The sequence below is a fragment of the Mirounga angustirostris genome, unplaced genomic scaffold (genome assembly GCF_029215605.1).
Source record: "Mirounga angustirostris isolate CCGP_5_RB_7025 unplaced genomic scaffold, mMirAng1.0.hap1 SCAF_9, whole genome shotgun sequence".
Classification (NCBI taxonomy): Eukaryota; Metazoa; Chordata; class Mammalia; order Carnivora; family Phocidae; genus Mirounga; species Mirounga angustirostris.
In genome coordinates, this window is record NW_026991717.1 from 114,549,490 (window position 1) to 114,568,368 (window position 18,879).

Below are 18,879 nucleotides of genomic sequence, written 5' to 3' on the forward strand. Positions count from 1 at the left end.
AGAAGCTCTCCACCCATTTCTCCAATGAAGGGCTGGTCTTGCTGGTAGAATTTTTAAGCATGGTATTTAAAAAAAAAAAAATTTGTTTTAAACACTATTCACACTGATGATAGAAGCTCTCCACCCATTTCTCCAATGAAAGGCTAATTAGTAATTTGTTTTAAACACTATCCACACTGATGATAGAAGCTCTCCACCCATTTCTCCAGTGAAAGGCTGGTCTTGCTGGTAGAATTTTTAAGCATGGTATGTAGTTTATCATCTGTCTGTGTTTTGCTGCAGTGGAGAGTCAGGGACTGTTTTTTGTATCTGCAGTGATGATCTGGATTTCCCAGAATTGGCATGTGACCCATTTAGCAGTTTCTTTTCCTGTATCTCCTGTAGGACTTTGGCCTGTCAAGGTGACCTCCACAGTGCTCAGTTAATAATAGTCATAAATACCTTTCGCTGAGCTCTACCAGTGGATAGGTTCTTTGCTTAGATCATCTGATTTTATCCCCATGGAATTCCTGTGAAGTAGGTATTATCAACAGACAATAAAGCTGAGAAAGGCTAAGTGACTTGCCCAGCTTGCAGACCCTTGCCTGTTTGCATTTTTCTGGGGACTTAGACATGGTTTGCACAGGCATTATACCATTTCTTTCGTTTCTCTCACCTCCTGTTGCTGGTTTCACTAAGAAAAATGAGGTGGTAGGCAAGTGAACTTTTAGGAGATGCACAAGAGCAAGTATCTTGGACTCCTAGAGAAAATTCATGGTTAGTATATTTAATTTTCTTCCTTCCGATAGAGTCAAGCTATTGGTTGTGGTTGAATATTCTCTTTGGCCAACTGAACTTACTGAGATGTGGGAAACAACCTCATAGGAGGCTCACACCTGCTATAGAAGTTTAAGGCCCAGGGTTGCAAATGTTTCTAGTGCAAATAGCTAGACAAAATATAAATATTTATGGTTGGGGCGAAATAAATATAAATCTTCACAGAGTTCGTAATAGCCACAGAATTATTTTCTAGTAAGAACACTTTCACTTTACTTCCCAACCGAGGGCAAGACAGGAAACATGAGAAATGTCTTTTCTTTCTCATCCTGCAGCATGGGTTCTGCTGTGAAGTTGTCATCCTGTCATTGACTTCCGCCTTTTGCCCTAAAATGATCATACTGTCATCAAGTCAGCATCTGCTTTGTTTTGAAATAAGTGTGGTTTAGGAGCCTGGAGGTATATTAGCAATATACAGATTTTTAAAGAGAGGTTAATAGAACTGAAGTTAATTGAAAATACAAAAATGGGTGTAAGATCGGTCCTGGCAATCAGGTGTGCTTCTAGGAAACACACATTCAGTTGATCAAACAGAATTGAAGTCACTTAGTAAAAGCTAATTTAGTTAACTGAGGTCATGGTGGAAAACGAAAACATGTTTACTGCCTTAACTTTTCTGCTGACCTGTGGGCTTTGTGTGTTTATTGAATCCAGTATACCCTTCTTTAAACTTTATGTTCAGGTCATTTCTCCAAACCAAATATTTGAGACTTTTCTTTCATGTTAAATCACTCCTTAAATTTTCTGCTTTGGTTTATTAGATAAGGATTTTTGGTGAAGTGATAACATGGCTGGGGTGGTTTTAGCTTAATCCCCTGTTTGCTTTTATATTTAGGCTTATTTAATCTTAAGAACAAAGATCAATCTTAAAGAGTATTCTTAAACTTTGGTAGCTGAGCCAGGGCCATGATGTGCCCTTTAAATGGGGCATAGAGCCCTGGGGTTATTTAATGAATCCAGTTTCTGGGGATTTCTCATTTTAGAGCAAGATGCATGAGGACCTTAGGTTTGTTCGCCACCCGGTTCTTGGTTTACTTCTGGGAAATTGTCGAGTGCAGTCACCTGTTGGGACTAGAGTATCACCTTGGTAGTTCACCTTGTCTTCGGGTTGTAGATTTATCATGTTTAACTGCTTTGGTTTTTTGAAAGCTACCTTTATAATAATGATATTTAACTATGATAATCCACGTTCGTTAAAGACATGCCACATTCATACCTTGGTCCACCCACCATCCATTAAGAGAGTCTGCTTCTAAATGTTACCTGAATACTCATTCATTCAACAGACACTCACTGAGCTGTTTTGTGGCGGGCCCCTGCTGTGGGTGAGGTGCTGTGCTGAGTGTTGTGCAGATGATTCAGCAGACCTGTTCTCAAGATGCTTCCAGCTCACTGGGGAGTTGTGGGGAAGAAGAGAGAGATGTTCAGGAGGAGACGAAGGAGATCATTTAAATGCATCGGCTTTTCTTTCCTTTTCTCTTCTTGTTGTTCTTTTTTTTGTATTAGGAAAGCACTGCACAAGGTTTTTTTTTTTTTTTTTTTGAAAATTTAGAAAATACCAGAAAATATGAAGAAGAAAAAAATCCTCCATCATTTTACCACCCAGTGATAACTAACCACAATTAATGTTTCCATGTTTCCTGCCTTTCAAAAATGGCTTCTGAAAACAAGCAAAAGGGGCTTGAAGGTGAAATCTGATGGGGAGAAGGAAGAGGCCCCGGGAAGAGGGCAGCATTTTCCACCGTGGGCATATGGCATTGGGTACAGCAGCTTTGGGGGTGGGGTGTCTTCTTTTACTCAGGAGAAAAACATTGGGGAACAAAACCAAGAGCAGCTTTGACCTTAGGCTTCTCTGTGAATAGTTTCTAAGTTGCAAGTAAGTTGTGTTCTAAAACTTTGTAAGGTGGTAGTTGGCATTCTAGGTGCTTTTCTCAAACGTTAATTTTATTTTAACCTGGTGGGTATGAGTAGGCCAGAGCCTGCCCTCAAGGACAGGGTGTGAGAGCTGATTTACAAATTACACTGTGTCCACTGTGTGCTCATGCTTTAAGGCCAGGAAGTTCACAGCAGGAGAAACAACAGAAAAAACAGAAACAGTTTCATTTTTTTTTTTTTTTAAAGATTTTATTTATTTATTTGAGACAGAGAGAATGAGAGACAGAAAGCATGAGAGGGAGGAGGGTCAGAGGGAGAAGCAGGCTCCCTGCCGAGCAGGGAGCCCGATGTGGGACTCGATCCCGGGACTCCAGGATCATGACCTGAGCCGAAGGCAGTCGCTTAACCAACTGAGCCACCCAGGCGCCTGAAACAGTTTCATTTTTGAGGGTCTGTTATGTACTAGTACATTTTTGGATATATTGTCTCATTTAATTTTCAAAGACAACTTTTGAGGAAGGAATTTCCTTCATTTTTACAGTTTAGATTTAGAACATGGGTGCAGAGGCTAAGTTGCGTTCCCATGTTACACAGTGTTTCTTGGTAAGTGTAAGTGGTACATACAAGCTTTGGGCCCTGAGATCTGGTTTCCATCCTACCACTGTGACCTCAGGAGATTCTTTAACCTCTTACCTGTTTTTGAAAAAGGGGACAGTGATGATGCTTTAATTCGCAAGGTTATTGTCAAGAAGAAATGAGATGATGTATGTCACGCCCTCCCCACAGTTTGGGTTTAGTACCAATAGATGGGAGCTCTAATTATTATTATTATTATTAATTTTTTATGGAGCCCAACGCAGGGCTTGAACTCATGACTTTGAGATTGAGATCGAGAGCCGGACACTCAAACTGCTGAGCCACCCAGGCGCCCTTGGGAGCACTAATGATGATGGCAGGTGTATGGCAGCAGGGACAGGGTCTGGCATGTAACAGACGCCCAGCCCAGTCCAGTCTGTGTCAACTACCCATCCTCCCTTCTTGCAAGCCCTCCCAGCTTCTCAGCTGTCCTGGTCTCTTTCCCTTGGGTTTTTAAAGACCCTGATAGAAAGATACATTTCATTTGGGTTATAATGGTGGGTTCCTGGAGCCATAAATTTCATCTCCATTACACAGGAACATCCCATCTCATCACAGTTGTCTTTGAAAGGTTATCCTGAGCATTTTCGCCCAGGCGTCAGATGGAGGAAGGCAAGGGTAGGAAAGCTAAGAGCTCAGATGAAGGAGAGGTCGGGGGCAGAGAGGGAGGAATCAACTTGGGTATCTTCCCAGCTTCATTTGGTCCCTGCCGGCCTCAGCAAGGACTGTGCTAAGGCCAAATGTGGCTGGGATTTGTAACTGAGAAGAGGTTAAAGGGCAGGACAGGTGCTTATGTATGACATACTTGGTTCTCCTTGCATATTCATGCTTTTTCATTCACATATTTAATCAAGAGTTTGTTGAAGCTCTCCTGGGTTCAGGTCACTGTCAGTCTTTGGGACTCACAGGGCACATCCGTTCTCACGAAAGCAAGCCAAGCTGACAGATGGGTTTCAGACAATTACAAGTCACTTATTAAGTGGCAGGATGGAGAGAAGCTGGGGGAGCTTTGTCAGAATATGTTAAAGTTATTTTTCTGTGTTTGCTTCTCCTGTTAGACCTTGAAGGCCAGGAATTGTGTCTTTTGCAATTTTGTATTCCCAGAGCCTAATCTTACATGCATCCCTGAATAAATATGTATAAGTTCAAAGCTGGCACAAGGAGAAGATAGTTTATAAATGGTGCATTTCAACTATCTGTGTATTTGTGGAAATCTCAACCCAATAAATGGAGACATCTGATAAGTCCTTGATCTATTTTTAGAAGGCAGAAGATGGAAATTGTGGCTCCCTGATTCATGCTGAGAACTTTGGGTGAAAGTGGCTTCCATTTCTTCATGATGGAAGAGTCTTATGGCCTAGATTTTTAGAAGGAGATTTCACAAAGCTCAGAGAAAAGATAGGGTACCTCCAAGGCCAGCAGAACTATAAAAAGGAGTATGGTTTCATCCAGATGGGTAGGAAGCTCCAAGAGACAAAAGTTGTGATTGTAGATTCCAAATCACACTGATAAGCAAAAATGGGGCCGGCTTCTGAGAAGGCAGCGCAGCTGTTTGGGGCCATTGCAAGAGAAGCCAGATTTTTAAAAAATAACAGCTTTATTGATATATAATTCACATACCAAATTAACCCATTGAAAATGCACAATTCACTGGTTTTTAAGATATTCACAGCTTTGTGCTACCATCACCACAGTCAGTTTGAGAACATGTTCATCACCTCAAAAAGAAACCCATGCCCTTTAGCTCTTGGGGCGCCCCCCCCAATCCCTTCAGACCTAAGCAAGCACTAATCTCCTTGCTGTCTATAGAGTTGCCTAATCTGGATGTTTCATGTAAATGGAATCCTATAATATGGGGTCTTTTGTGCCTGGCTTCTTCAGCATGATGTTCTCAAGTATCATGCATCTGTACTTTATTATTATGACCAAGTAATATGGATATTTGGGTTGTTTTCACTTTTTGTGTGTTAAGAAGAATGCTGCTGGTCATGTGTAAGTTTTGGTGTGCACATGTTTTCATTTCTCTTGGGTGTACACTTCTGGAATTGCTGACTTCTGTAGTAACTCTGCTTAACCTGCCAGACTGTTTACCAAAGTAGCTGTCCCCTTTGACATTCCCACCATCGGCAGTGCGTGAAGGTTCCTGTTTGTCCACATCCTTGCCAACGTTTGTTGCTGTATTGTTTGGTGTTTTTATTTTAGCAGTCCTAATGGGTGTGGAGTGGGATCTCATTGTGGATTTGATTTGCAGCTCCTTAATGACTAATGATGTTGATCATCATTCATGCGCTTTTTTAAAAAATTTTATTTATTTATTTTTGAGAGAGAGAGAGCACGTGAGAGCAAGAACAGGAGCAGGGGAAGCAGGGGAGAAGGGCAGAGGGACAGGGAGAAGCAGACTCCCCGCTGAGCAGGGACCCAATCTCTGGACTCTGGGATCATGACCTGAGCCGAAGGCAGATGCTTAACCAGCTGAGCCACCCAGGTGCCCCCATAGTTCATGTGTTTATTGGTCATTGTATATCTTCTTTGGAAAAATGTCTGTTCAGATCCTCTGCCCGCCCTTCATCCCTCCTTCCCTCCCTCCCTCCCTTCCTTCCTTCCTTTTAAAGATTTTATTTATTTTATTTTATTTGAGAGAAAGAGAGAGTGCGCGAGTACGCAAGCAGGGGGTATGGGAGAGGGAGAAGCGGGCTCTCCCTGCTCAGCAGGGAGCCCGATGTTGGGGCTCTATCCCAAGACCCTGGGATCATGACCTGAGCCGAAGGCAGATGCTTAACTGACTGAGCCACCCAGGTGCCCCTCCTCTGCCCATTTTAAAATTGAGTTGTATGTTTTTTTACTGTTGAGTCTTAAGAATTGTTTATATACCCTAAATCCAAATTTTTTATCAGATACGCTTTGAAAAAATTTTCTCCTATTCTGTGGGTTGTGTTTCTACTTTCTTAGGAAGCCACATTTAAGTGGTGTATAAAAGAGACAGGGGCACGTAGTAAGCATGAAAGCAAAAGAACAGACTGAATGCCAACAAATGTTTAGAAAGGTTGTATCTAGAATGACCCATGACTTGTAGGGAAAGATTTGAAATTACTACAGTAGTTTAAGAAAACTTTTTTATAAGTATAATACACATCAAGTGCATCGTAAAGATAGAGCTCAGTAAGTCATCAGAAAATGAATACATGTGTGTAATCACCATGCAGGGTCAAGAAAAAGAACATGACCAGCCCCAGAAGCCTTCTCATCGTGCACCTCTGCCATCACTAGCCTCCTCCTTCCCCAAAGGTAACCACTCTTCACTTCTAACACCATAGATTTGTTTTTACATATTTTTGAAATTTGTAGAAATGGGATCATAAAGGGTATTTTCATTTGTGCCTGGTTTCTTTTGTTTAACTTGTAAAATGTATCCGTGTGTTCTTTGTAGCTGTAGTTCTTTTTTATTGCTCTGTAGTTTTCCATTGTATGAATATACAACTAGTGATATGTTCTACTCTTGGTGGGCATTTGGGTTTCAATTTTTGATCTTTGGCTATTACATCCTTTGAGGGGCACATGGACATGCATTTCTGTTGGATATATGTCTAAGAGTGGACTTGCTGTGTTATCAAGTATGTTTGAGTTCATCTTTAATGAAGATCAGGTATGTGAAAATTAGCGTTCAGTCTATAATACAAGATGAGGAAGAAGAATGAAGCTAGATGCACTGTTTAATCTTCAAGGAGGGAGTGCAGAGTCATTCACTCCTTCTGCTATCTTCTCTAGCGAAGAAAGTGGTTTTCAGACAGAAGGGTAGAATACAAAAGATGCAGTAAAGTGAGAGCGTTTTCACTCAGTTAAAGTAGGTAAAAGTCTCCAGGCTGAAATGAGTTGTTTCCTAGGATACTGAAAACTCTGCAATTATTTTCGAGGAACCCATTTGGAAACTTCAAGAAATGAGAAGGTGAGAGAAGCTCCTGAAATCAGTGTTTTTGTTTTCTAAAGAAAGGGAAATGGATTAAGTTGCATGTGAATTTCTGGCAGAAATTGAGTCTAGGTTTAAACAGGTGATTGATAACACTGAGAGAAAGAGGTAGCGGTTATCTGGAGCCAGCAGGGTTTCTGTCATTCCAAAAGTATTTATTGGGCTTCCAATTCCCATAGGTTCCTGGTTCTCCAGGTGCTAGAATACAAAGATGAATGTCAGGCTCCCAATTTAGGATATCAGCTTGAAGCAAGTATTCTTAGTGCATTTCCTTGCATGCATCCTTTAAATGGCTCAACTGGGGGGGAAGACAGACCCATTCTGATAAGCAAGTAATTACCAAATGTATGCAGAGTGCCTGTAAAGCTGGTTATGAGGTGCTTTGTGGCCCTGGGAAGGAGAGGGGGAGAAGAGGAAGTCTTTGAAGAGGTGACCTTGCTTCTTAAAATAGGAAGAGACCAGGGGTGAGTGGATGAGGTGGGGAGGGTAGGTACCAGCTGGTATGGGTGTAAGAGCATTCCTGCTATCCTGGGTAAAGTGATTATGAAAAGCTTTCTAGAAACAGGAAGATGTGACTGGCCACTTATTGGCCTCACAGTGAAAATCTTTGCATATCATGCTGAGGAGTTGGGACTTTTATCTTACTGTGAGGAAAGAGCTCTGGAAAGATTTAAATATCCTGGGAGCAGACAGATCAGATTTGCATTTAAAAAGTTTGCTAATAACGTGGAAAATAAAAAGTACTAATCTGGACCTAGGGCAAGGGGGGCCTCTTACAAGAGTGAAGGTAGGGAGTACGCAGGCCAAGAGGCCAAGAAAAGGAACAGATTCTAGAGGGATTTAGGAGAGACTAAAATAAGTCATTTTGTGCTTATCTTGTGTTCTTCTTAAAAATAGATTTTAAGAAGGAGAGATAGGCTATTAGTTAAGGGATTGCTGTCTTTTGATTTCAACAGAATGTCTCATTTAACAAAATGCTGTCCTTATGAATGAGATGGAAAATACGAACTGGGTGTTTGATGGGTTTTGTTGCTTGTTGGAGAAGTGTACTTTAAAAATAGTAGTTTTAATGGATTTGCCTCAGCTGGGAGGGAAGCCTTTCCTACTGTGCTGTTAGACTCTACTTCTCGGGGTTACAACTTTTATCTTTTTTTGTTTTTTTTTTTTTAAAGTAGGCTCCACACCCAACATGGGGCTTGGACTCACAGCCCTGAGATCAAGTCACATGCCCGAGCCAGTCAGTGGAGTGGGACTCTTGATCTCAGCCCCACAACTTTTATCTTTTACTGAGATGGTTTTATTGTTGACAGATGTCCGTGTGAAGGAAACTTAGAAAGGTAAGGTAATGTAGTTGACAGAAGCAAGGTTTTAAAACACACACGTTGAAGGAAGTGAAATTGGGGGAGGGCAGAAATTTTTTTTTTTAATATTTGAAGTGCAATATACATTAGTACTAAGTAGATATACAGTATATGTGTGGTATTAAAATTTCATGGGGGAGTGTGATTAAGGAAAATGTCTAAAAAAATCTCCTTAGGGAGCGATAGCAACAAAAGGTTGAGTAACACTGCCTTAGAAGAATTCAAGGGTTGGGGCGCCTGGCTGGCTCAGTTGGAGGAGCATGGGACTCTTGATCTTGGGGTTGTGGGTTCAAGCCCACTTTGGGTGTACAGATACTTAAAAATAATACAATCTTTAAAAAAAAAAAAGAATTCAGGGGTTGGAATGGTGAGCTAAAACTTGCTGTAGGAAGAGGTGGAGAGACCCCCGAAAATGTCTACATTTAGGACCAGAAACGAAAGACCTCACTCTAAGATGTGAATACTTCTTGATTTATATGTTTATGTGGAGAAAAAAAATAGAGTTAAGTTTCTTTGTTACTTTTATTTGACTTAAACTCAGTATGTACGAGTCCACAAGGTGGATTTTGCTAGGAAACGAGTTAATGCAGCCTTAGGCTTCATTTATAAACATAGATGTTACAGAATTTAGAGTGTTAGTGTTATACTGTCCAGAACCTGATTGGGAAGTAGGAAAAATGGGAGTATCCAGCAGATGATCAGGCAGATAAGAGCTCTGAGAACCACGTGGAGAAGTATGAAGCCAGAACAGAGCAGAACTGGCTTACTGTTCAGCATACCATGGCGGCGGTAAGAATTACTGCTCAGATCCACAAGCATAACTGAATTGGGCAAGGCTGTGTACTTAATAAATGAATTAAATCAGTATTTATTAAGTGCCTACAATCGATGATAGCTAGCATTGTTCTAGACACTGGAGACTCAGTAGTACATACTCAGCAAAATGGAAAAAATACTTATGCTCATGGAACTTTTAGTGTGTGGAGACAGACAATAAACAAGGTAGGTTTGTAAAATATATCTATTGACAAGTGCTAAAGAGAAAAAATAAGGGAGGGGGCAGAAAGATGTGAAATCCTGGGGAGCGGTGGACATGTTCATGAAACCAGGCCAGAGAAAGCCTTATTGAGAAGGTAATTAAAAACAAAACAAAACTTTATATAATAGTATAAAAAACATACAGAAGAGTGCACAAAGTACGTGTGCAGTGGGATGATTTTTTACAAAGTGACTACATTTGTGTAATGAGCACTCAGATTAAGAATAGAATATTACTAGCCCCTGGGGCGCCTGGGTGGCTCAGTCAGTGTCTGCCTTCAGCTCAGGTCATGATCCCAGTGTCCTGGGATGGAGTCCTGAGTGGGGCTCCTGGCTCAGCGGGGAGTCTGCTTCTCCCTCTGCCCCTCCCCCTGTGCATGCTCTCTCTCACTCTTTCTCTCAAATAAATAAATACCATCCTAAAAAAAAAGAATGTTTCTAGCCCCTCAGGAGGCTCAGTGACCCCTTCCCAAAGTATTACCCCTTGACTACTAATTCCGTAACTTACATTTGCCTGTTTGTGAGCTTTATATTAATGCAATCATGTATAATAAATTCTTTTGTTTCTGGCTTCTTTCATTCAACATGGTGTTTGTGAGGTTCATCATGTCCTTGCAGGTGTCTGTAGTTTGTTCATTTTTGTTGCTGTAGAGAATTCCATTGTATGATGACACGATTGTTTCCTGTCCTTGGCAAGTGAGTAGTGCTGCCTTTTCTGTGCATGTGTTTTTGGTGAAGACATTCTATAGGGGATATAATTAGAAGTGGACTTGCTAGGTCATAGGGTTTGTGTATATTCATTTTAGTAGACACTGAGAAACAGCTTTCCAAGGTGGCTATCCGTCAGCACCTTATGGGAGCTCCACATTCTTGGCAACACTTGGCATTGCCTGCTGTTGAACTGTAGCTGTTCCGGTGGGTGGTAGAGGGATTCCATCGTGGCTGTAATTTGCATTTCCCTGTGGACTAAGGCAGTTGAGGACCTTTTCATATGTTTACTGGCCATTTTGATACCACTTTTTGGGGCAGTGAAAATGTGCTGTATCTTCACTGTGGTGGTGAGAAGTGGTTGTTATGGATGTGTTTTGAGAGCAGGGCTGACAGGATATGCTCACGGTCTGGACGTGTGGAGGGGGAAAGAGGAGCCAAGAATGGCATTAGGTTTTATTTTATTTTTATTTTTTGCCTGAGCCACTGGAAGGAGGGGAGTTGGGATGTTGGAGATAGAGAAGGTACATAATTTTTAAAATTTTTCGACATTTTGAAATAAGTTAATCAGAGAGACAATTATCATATGATTTCACTCATGTGGATTTTAAGAAACAAAACAGAGGATCATAGGAGAAGGGAGGGAAAAATAAAGTAAGACGAAATCAGAGAGGGACACAAACCATGAGAGACTGTTAACCATAGGGAACAAACTGAGGGTTGCTGGAGAGGAAGGGGTTGGGTGGATGGGGTAACTGGGTGATGGGCATTAAGGAGGGCACGTGATGTAATGAGCACCTGGGTGTTATATGCAACTGATGAATCACTAAACTCTACCTCTGAAATTAATAATACACTATATGTTAATTAATTGAATGTAAATTAAAGACATTAAAATTTTCATCATTTTATGAAGAAAGGCCATTTGAATACCAAAAGAATAGAAAGGATAAAGAGCATAAATGAATAAAGAGCAACCCTTTAAATTGGATACATTGAGCTAGCTTTATGAAATACTCATGAACAAGGTTTTTTTTCTTTTCCCTCATTTCTCTGAGGACCTACAGTTGCAGGTATTGTTTTGCAGACTAGCTTTGGGAATCACTCATCGGCAGTATTACATAATGTATTTTTGACTTTGATACTATTAACGAGTGAGCATCATATCCATCCTTAAACCTGCAATAGATTGAGGTTAGAGTCTAAATATGAGAAACCATAAAAAAACTTCAGAGTAGGCCATGTGTCATTTCTAGCCCAGAAATACTTCCATTTCTTAAAAAAAAAAGAGAGAGCGAGCCAGATGCATCTCAAGGACACATATGGTGCACGTGTAATCATAGTAAAGCTCCATACTCATCTTAGTAACTTCCTTGCCTAGAGGCTCTCTGAATTATTGTTTCTAAAATTTTGTTTGGAAGAAGCCAAGCTCTGAGTTTTCTTGAGCAAGCTGATTTGCCTCGTCCTTAGGGAAGAATATAGTTATTTTTGACTTTTGTGTATTCCCATTCTCCCCACCACCAGTGTTAAAGCTAAGTGCGCTACAGAGTATTCGGGCAGCAGGAGGGGAGTGGTGCCGCAGTCAGGAAGCTGGGGTGGCCCTGAGGACCTGTGACCCAGGCTGAGGTTGGCACCAAGGCTAGTAGACTTGTCTGGAGTCTCTCTTGACGCGTACTTGTGCTCTCCTTTGAATTGAATACCCACTTTCTATTTGGCAGACTGTTGAATCGCCTTCAGAATGAGTATCAGTGTCATTAATTGGTTTCAGAAGTGTGTAAGTGATCTTTTATATAAAAGTTTTGCCTTTGAGTATTACCTGAGAAATATTTGTGTGCGGTTTGGTAGTACAGAGTAATTTGATTATTCAGAGATATCAGATGTCCTTTGTAAGATTCTCCTGCCATTTCAAATAACAGTATTACTAACAACTGATTACTTTTCTCATCTTTGTCAACTGGTTTTGTGGGACTTAATGTCTTCGTACCGAGAAGAGAATTTTAACATGCATAATCACTTCTTGGCGTTTCCAGTCTGCTTTTGGTGTTAGTTCCTAGGGTAATATTTTAGTTACCTGATGTGTCTGTGGGTTTAACATGATTATCTTGCCCTGAGGGATGGGTGAAAATAAGTGAAAAGTTCATCGCTGCTTTGTGAATTAAGTTGTGCCTTGGCACAGAGTGCTGATCATTTTGGCATTGCAACACAGCATTAGATCACCTTGTCTGCAGCTTGGGAATGTTCTCCAAGTGCTGCCTAACACCACAGGCTTCTCCATAAACTTGAGCTGGTATAGAAAATGATGTTTATTGTATCCTGTTCTCAAATATCTCGCCAAGTTACTGTCATCAGCCTCTTTATTGATAGAAAATTAGTTAGGCAAAAATCATTTTCTTCTTCTTGCATGGGAGAGGTGATGAAATTTATGAGAAAGTACATATAAGGAAAGGTTGGAAGTGTTGATTGTGGATTTGAGCCCTGGCTGGAAACAAAGAACTCTTGACTTACAGTGGAATGTTCTATGTGTTCCTTGTGTCTTTCAATCTCAGCTCTTGTATATGGAAATAATGAAAGGAATATGTGCTACGTGAATTGGTCAGGGTTTTTGGTTACAGATACTAAGATCTATTCTAGTTAGTGTAAACAAAAAGGGATTTATTAGGGGTGATAGGTAGCTTAGCAAATCGTCGGGAGGGCCGAAGAAAGAGCCCGGAGGCCGAGTTTCTGGGAATGGTTGCCAGTACTGAATTGTGGGACTGGCCCTCCGAGGGACTGCTGCCCCTGCCTGGGTCGGGATGCTCCAGATCAGGAAGCCGGAGCCAGAAGCACGCCACATTGCCAGCAAAATGCGTGCCGCACATCCTTCCACCCTGCTGCTTTTCCCACGTAACAGGACTCTGTTCTGAAGGAGTCCCATGCGGTGCGCCAGGTTGGTAGAATCTAATTCATAAGCCTTGCCTGTACTGTAGGGTGAAGAAGGCAGGAAACTTAATTCTTCCATCCCCAGTTGGTTTATTTGCTTTCTTTTGTAATTCTGCATCGAAAAGGTGGGCTTTACCCAGAAGGGAGCTGTTAACAGTGGTGAGAGGAAGTGTAGATTTGGGGCCTCTCTGAATGAGATGGTCATCACAGCACCTTTTTGAAATAATACTGTGGTAAGAAGACTAATGGATTGCAAGTAACTTTAAGGAAGCCTACTATTTAAAAACACACTTTTTAAAATTGGGGGTGGTGGTGCATAAAGAATATTTGAAACCCCAGCAGGTGCATGCTTATGTTAGTTTAGGATTTCCATATTAGTCTAATGAGAGTATGTTGATAATGAAGCCAAGACAAAAATAATGTCTTGTTTTGCAAGTTGTTTTGTCCTCGGTGAACCAGTCCAGCCCCATTCTTGAGAATCTTTTGATCTGAGAAAGTTGAGGGTTTATGCATGAGTCAGGATAAATTCATTACTGTTCTCAGAAGAACAAATTAAAGTATATGGATCTGTGATGGTGGGTTAGCATTGTTATAATTTTTCAGATATGGTTATTTACCTAACTTTTTTTCTGAAGTGGACCTAGCCCTGGAAGGGGTTTGGAAATCACATGGTCCACTGCCCTGATTCTGTAGTTGAGGAAATCGAAGGCCAGGGAGTTGAAGGGATTAGCTCAAGGTTAGACAGCTGGTTGTTGGTGGTGGGAGGTGGGGTGGCCTCCTGATTTCACAGCTTGCCTGGTCTTTCCCTGCCAATCCCTCTGGGAAAGCATGGGTTTCTCCCCAGTGGGATGAAGCTCCAGTGCTTCCTGGGTTCTCATACTGAGATTTAAGTCCTGGTTGGGACATCTCAGTGGGTTGTTAGTTGGATAATACTGCTGTTCTTTCATGTGTCAAGTAATATTTGGAAATTTCTTTTTGACTTTTAAGGAAGACGGGTCACAGAAATAAGAATTTTGTTCAAACTAACACTTGGGGAAGAAAAAAACTGCATAATGATCATGCCTAATTGAAGATGTAAGTTTCGCTTGGTAAACTCAGCTGCAAAAACGAAGGGGGTTTACACACAGCTCTCTTCTGTTTACTCTTCTGGGCTGTTCATAAATTTGCCCATACACTGTTGTTTTGATAAGGCATTGCTATTACATGCACAGTCAGTACAAGGTAAAAATTACTAGGAAACTTTAGTTTGACTCACTTCTCAGCTCCTTCAAGTTTTTGCCCTGAGTCTTACCCTGACCCGATTAAGATTGCAATTCACCCTCCCTCCATTCATGCCTCCATCTCCTTAGTCTATCATCCTGGCCTCTTTCTTTTCAGTAGCACATACTCTGTCTCACATTGTATATGTATCTCCCATGTCATATGTCTGTATGTTATGTTTACTGGTTATGAGTACATCATATATATTATGTCTATATTATGTCCATGTAGTCTCTGTGTGTCGGGTGTCTCCTCCATCAGACTACAAGCTCCGTGAAGGCAGACTTTTGTCAGTTTGTGTATCCCAGCACGAAGAATAAATAGTGCCTGCCCTGTAGGAGATAGTATATGAATGAATGAACTTGGCAAAAAGCAACTACTCTTTAGGATTTCTACTAGTAAAATGCCAGATTCTCAATCCTAGTGTTTATTTTATTCATGAACTCACTGGGGATGGCAAAATTACCAGTTGGTATGTAAAGAAGGTAAATTATCTTAAGGCTGTGAGTTGTGTTATAAACAGTATTCTGGAACTTCCTTGCTTATTTGGCGCTAAGGAAGGAACTCGGCTTCAGGTGAAAAAAAGTCATTAAATTTTCAGATATTATCAGTGGAACAAATTCTTTAGACATTAAAATCTAGATTACTCAGTGATAAAAATGTACAGATATAGATTTGGATGGCAGCTGGTTTTAAATTTAATTGATAGAAAAGCTTTTCATTTCCAGCATTGTGGCAAATAGAGCCAGATTTCAGAGAATCAGGGTCCTGAGGCAGCAGGGGCGGGAAGAGGAAGGGATCAAGGCCTAGGGAGAGTTGGAAAAACCCTTCAACAGAGTCATCCGGATGTGAAAATGCATCTGTACACCTGCTCAGAGAAGCTGGAAAACGAGACAGGGAGACCCATTTAATGCAGATAAAGTCCATAACATTCTGAAATTTTCATTTATCTAATCTGCTGGTAGCCTCCCAGTAAGTTCTGGGCCATAATGTAACTTATAAATACTCATTTTTATTATTTAAAGATGTATTTGATTTTTTAGGATTTAAGGGAAATAAAGATGATCCTTAATGTCTTAGGAAGATGTTAAGAAACCTAGAAGGTATCTTAGAAATAGGTTATTCTGGCTTTTCATGTCAGCTTAAGCCCAAAGGTTAAATGACTTGCCCAACGTTGCACAACTAATTCTTGGCAGAATTGATACTAACTTTTGTCATAAATTATAACCGAAGCATCTGTAATAAGAGAGGAGTATACAGGCCTCTTTTTGATAACCTAGGGGCGGTTATAAATTTGTTCCAAGATTTATGTTTTATCTTAAAAGTTTAAAAAATGCATGCAGATATTCCATCCTATACAAATTGCATTCTTCTCTTTTTTTTTTTTTTTAGAAGATTTTATTTATTTGACAGAGACAGAGCAAGAGAGGGAACACAAGCAGGAGGAGTGGGAGAGGGAGAAGCAGGCTTCCCGCGGAGCAGGGAGCCTGATATGGGGCAGGGAGCCCGATGCAGGCTCGATCCCAGGACCCTGGGATCATGACCTGAGCCAAAGGCAGATGCTTAACGACTGAGCCGCCCATATGCCCCACGTGCTTCTCTTTTTATGTGTATAAGCCTGCATATTTTTGTGCTGATTTGTGGAATTGTCATCTGGAATTAGAGAAAATGAACAGAATGAAAGATCACCTTATGTTATTGTCTTAGAAGTGTTAAATCAGAGTTTTAAAGAAAACCACAATGGGGGAATAAATCTACTTGATTTGCTTTGAAGTTAAATATATTATAATAGAGGAAATTAATTATAGCACAGTGAAAATACCTTATTTAGAAAATATTTTCAACCTCAACTTGGGAAGAAAGGATTGCTATTTTTGTCAATTCAACATTCTGTGTAAGTGAAGTAAGGCATTATGCTTTGTGTTTTTTTGCTGGAGGTACAAGTTTGGAAGCGATGAGTTTTTTTTTTTAAAAGAGAGAGATCGTTTTTGTATATAATTTTGTAAGTACATTTTCCCTGAAGATTAGATCATATTTTTATGGAGAAAGACAGCCAACCCCGCCCTACCCCTTTCCCCAGCAGGGATTTACTCTAAAGGTTTTGCTTCTTAATCTTTTATGTTAATCTTTTTTTTCCCCCCCCAACACGTGGTTAAATGAGATTTTTATCCTGCAGCGGAGTTGTAGCTTGATTTTAATATGCTCCAAAAGATCGTTACCCCAGTTGATTAAAGAGCAGGGTGTGATAGGAAGAGCACCAGTCTGCCAGTCAGGAGATTTTGACTTCATCTTATCTGTAGGATGATGGTTTTACAGTGGTAATGGGGTGTTGCAACCTCTTTCAGCTCGGAGAGCTTATGATACGTATTTGCTCATAATCTGCTTAGTGCCTCATAACTGTATTTCCTAAAATTTCAAGTACAGACAGGGCGTGTATTTCAAGTTGCACTGTCTCCCCACAAAGCAGCTCTCTCGGGATGAATACTTTGGGAGCCAGTGCCCTTTGCTTTAGTCTGGCCAGTGGGTTCCCCTGTGTGACTGCGGTCGTTCTGTAAGGACCTGCTGGGCAGTCTCTGGTGGCTCTCAGAAGGCCCTTCTCCACTGAGCAGCATGAGCTCTGTGAACCTCTGAGCATTTTCGAGATAGCCTCCTAAAGCGTGAGGAATTTTCAGATTGGGCCTGGAATCTTTAGGAACTGGACCATTGCTCCTTTTGAGTGGTTTGCCACTTAGAGGCCTTGTATTAATGTTGGAAGTAGCCATCTAAATTTTTATGGTCTTATATTTGCAGATTTTCCACAGATCATAGGTGTGCATATGAGGAGGCCTCTGGCAGAAGGGTCTTCATGATTGTTTTCCCATGCTAGTCTCATGTACCCAGGGTCTCTTTGTCCTTGAAGGTGTACCGTGGCGTGTGTGTTTTCAGTTGTCTGTATCACACTGGCTAGTTGACTAGCTCTAGGTGGATATGCGGCAATAGCCTGCAGAATTACTGGGTTCTTATCCCAATCTGGCAGACTTGTATGTTTAGAAGCCCAAATACAGTATCCGTTGGCAGGCACGTCTTGGCAAACGATGAGTGACTTGTAGGTGGGAAGAAGTGCAGTTCTGGGTAAGCTGACTGGGTTGGAAGCCCCTGCCCCACAGCCACGCTACGACTGTAGTCTGGTATCCAAGAGAGATTCGTTTGTCAGTTTTTTAGAAATCATAGCTCCAAAGTCAGAGGCAGCTGTAAAGCCCCTCAATTATTTTGTGATTCAGCTCTCATTATTTTTCACATCTTCTGGATTTGAAGTTTTGAAGATTTACACTCAAATAGAGTCTGGAAGGACTAAGGTACCTGTTAAAGACTTACTTTGAGGCTGAAGAAAGCCTTTATTTTTCTTTCATTTCCCTAAGGTATGGCAGTATTAGAGCAGATGGAAGGCTGGAGTTTGAGCTTAAGTTGTGTGAAAACTTCATCAGCCAATTGGCTGACTCTTAATGGTGAGACAGGAAGAACCACCCACGTTTTCCATTTTGGATTTGAGTCACAGAAAACAGGTTTCCTGCAGAAACCATTTGGCTTCAACAAGTATATGGAAATTTCATCTTTGATCAAATTGATGTTTTTATCTTCATTGTGCATGTATTTCAAATTAATTATTCCCCCCTTTCAATCCTTAGGTTCAGTTTTGAATGTGAATGGCAGTAAACTAATATCCAAGATTTCTGTATAAGAAGTAGATCAAAAGGACTGTACTTTCAGGTAAGGATCTCATTTTACTTTATCTTTAATAATACACAGCTGCTTTGGCAGAAGTCTGGCATGGCCCCGACCCCCTTTCCTGTGAATAGAAGTATAGGCGAATTTTCTAAAATGCAGCAAATTGATTGCTCTGACAGGTTTCCACCTGTTTGGGATTACCTAAGAGGTGTCAGTGGGGTTGGCTACTTAAAATCATTAGAGAAGCAAGATGTGATGGCGTTAATGTACACAAACACACACACTCATTTAAAATGGCATATAAAGTTGTATTTAAGTTTTCTTTTTCTTTTCGGTGGAGGAAATCATCCTTCTAATACCTACCACTTCCTTCCCATGATTGATCGATTGATCTATCATCTGTCTGTTTCCCATGGATTTAAAGTTTAAAGACATAGATAGTTTTCAGATTAATTTCTCTATCTCTATGGCATCCCAAAGTACTATACAGTTGTAGGCATAAGGAGATTATAGAAAAAGCTCTGTACTTGAAATAATTTGGAATGTATAGGGCCAGTATTTAGAAATGAATTCTCCCCAGGGGGGGAGGGAACTGTG

The 18,879-nt window shown here is 40.8% G+C and overlaps 1 protein-coding gene across 1 annotated transcript in view; it reads left to right on the forward strand.

Annotated features, from left to right (window-relative positions):
- The window catches only part of PCNX1 (pecanex 1), a 353,336-nt gene extending 335,040 nt beyond the window's left edge, over positions 1-18,296 (forward strand). Inside the window, exons 40-41 of the transcript XR_010405241.1 lie at positions 6,531-6,612; positions 18,243-18,296. The gene's annotated coding sequence lies outside the window, so the exon portion shown is untranslated. The remainder of the gene's footprint in view (positions 1-6,530; positions 6,613-18,242) is intronic.
- Positions 18,297-18,879: the final 583 nt, after the last annotated feature.